The sequence below is a fragment of the Poromitra crassiceps genome (assembly GCF_964638095.1).
Source record: "Poromitra crassiceps genome assembly, chromosome: 16".
NCBI lineage: Eukaryota > Metazoa > Chordata > Actinopteri > Beryciformes > Melamphaidae > Poromitra > Poromitra crassiceps.
This window is the reverse complement of record NC_139645.1, coordinates 26132821-26135320: the sequence shown is the minus strand read 5'-3', so window position 1 is coordinate 26135320 and position 2500 is coordinate 26132821.

Sequence of the window (2500 nt, the reverse complement as noted above, 5' to 3'; positions counted from 1 at the left end):
AGAAAAGCGAACTCTTTGTATTTTTGCATACTGATTTCGATTTTCTTTGGAAGCTCAGGGACTATAAAGCCTGATGCCAGCCATAAAGTGAGCCACTTATACAGCAAGGCTATTGTGATGGAAAGCCTACCCTGCACCTCAAAATCCCCATTAGGACCCATTATGATTCATGATAAATATGATAAATGGATGACTTCAATAAAACCGTTTTGGAAGGAAAATATTGTTTGAGGCTCTTGAAGGCAATCTGAAAATTAAGTCTGATTAACACGATGGAAAATATTTAAAAAATGTCTGATAATTTATTCCAGTCAAAGGGGATGAAAACACTAGACTTCTCTATCCTATACATTGCACTGTAGGCTATACAATTAAATTAGGTCAGATAATTAAGCAATAGTTCAGGACAGGCTGTGGTATATGCTTATTACACCACACCTAAGGTTTGTGCTCCGCCCGACGCCATAGTAGGCGGAGGGCGAAAACACCTTTATGTGTGGTATAATAAGCATATACCAAGGCCTGAAGTGAACTATTGCTTTTATATAAGGTTACCAAGTATGGCAATATGTAAGGAATAAACAACTCCAATTTAAATGGCTGTTATTCATAAATCATAATAAAATAGTCCCTCCTACATCCCTGAACTGATGTAGTTGCAGTCAGCTAGACACGGTTGATGATGAACAGCTAACGTTAGCTAGTGGCTAATGTTTGTGCTAATGTTAGGTCCGAGGCTATAGGTGGCTAGAAGTAGCTTGCGCTGCTAATAAACGTACTGGGGCTTTAAACGAGCTAAGATAAAAATCCATATTTATATTTGATCTTCTCAAACTTCTCAGAGTGTTTTCTGTGATCAAAAAGTGACAAGAGGCTTAAAATCAATGCTATGAATCCCAGCTGCGAAATAATTTGACAAACTCCCATGACCTCCTCCAAAGTGTTAAAGGGAGAGAAAGGCAACGCGGAACCTGTGCATCTGCTCCTGAGGCTCGCGCCGCGGTCCAGCAGGGCCCGCCTCTCTCATCCCGGGAAACCCCTCGCCGGTGCCGGGGCCAACGCCAGCCGCGAGGGGAAGCAGAGAGCCGGGAGCCCGCTTGGCTTCCGGCAGCTCGTCGGCTGCGGGCGAGACCGTGGTGCGTTTAGAAACGGCGGGACGGTTATAGCGCCGTTGTGCTAGCCGCGCTATCCACCAACAGAGGTGCTAATTAATGCTAATTGTGAGAGGGGGTCAAGCACACTTGGCAGTGCATGATCACCACCAGCACTGTGTTAGGGAGCGATCAAAACAACAGACGCCCGCTCCTCTCTCCTCCACTCCAGCACCTACAAACATGTTGCTGTGGAATTTAAAGGGACAGTTCACCCAAAATGACCATTCTGTCATCATGATATGATATGATATTTTTATTTATATTGCACCCCTCAGCCAACTTTTACATTGGTCCGGGGCGCAGCCCGAGGGGAAAAAAAGAAAAGAAATGAATAGACAGGACAATGGAGACAGAGAACCAGGCAGACGGACAGACAGAGAACATAAGTACACCTCAGACGCACAACACAACAGCAAAGTAACTCTGTGATCATCTAGAGCGAAAAGGTGGGTTTTGAGCAAGGCCAATCATCTACTCTCCTCACACAGGGAGGTAGCCACTGGTGTCTGAAGTCAATGGTGACTGGTTTTCTCCCTGTGTGCTATATGGACAACTGCATGAGGGTGAGTAGATGGGTTAGGATTTTTATTTTTGTGTGAAGATGCCATATATGTCTGCTGGCCCATAGCACAGACTTCCCATACCTGTAATACAGTTTATCTCCAGGAGCTTGATCATAGGGTTCTTGATCGATACCAGACTCATTGATTACCTCTCTCTCTCTCTGCTGAGCTTTCTGGCTTTCAGAACACACATTCCAGTCCATACTTTGTTTTTGAACAAAATACAGCGGCTCTCAATGTTGCAGCTCCTCTGGACGCTTGAGGAGGATTCAAATGCTCTGCTTTTATCATATAATCGCTTTTGCAGAAACCTATTTTTATGTTTTTCTCATTTCTTGAGTAACTCAGCTAAGCCCGAATTGGTGGATATTATGGACTCACCCCTCCCTCCCACGCATCCTCCTTCATGTTACCCACGATAACTTGAAAGCTTTTTATAAGAATCCTTTCAGATTTGGTATGCACATTTATGACCCTCACAGAATAACTACTGATTCTGATGTGTTTATGATTATAATAACTTATTATTAATTGACTGATTCAATCAATCCCCCATGCTATTTGGACCAATATCTCAACAATGGTGCATTATATGCCAAGAGAATTCTTCATTGTACCTTAAAAGTCATGTCTGCATTTGCCGTGTTGTCATTCTCCCGCGTTCAGTCCACCTAAAAGTTCTTGTCAAAGTGCTGACTGGGTGTCAGAGGGTGCTGAATTAGCTTTGGCCTGGTAGTCATTCATGTCAACACAACTTTGAAAACTGCCAGCAGAATGAATTGG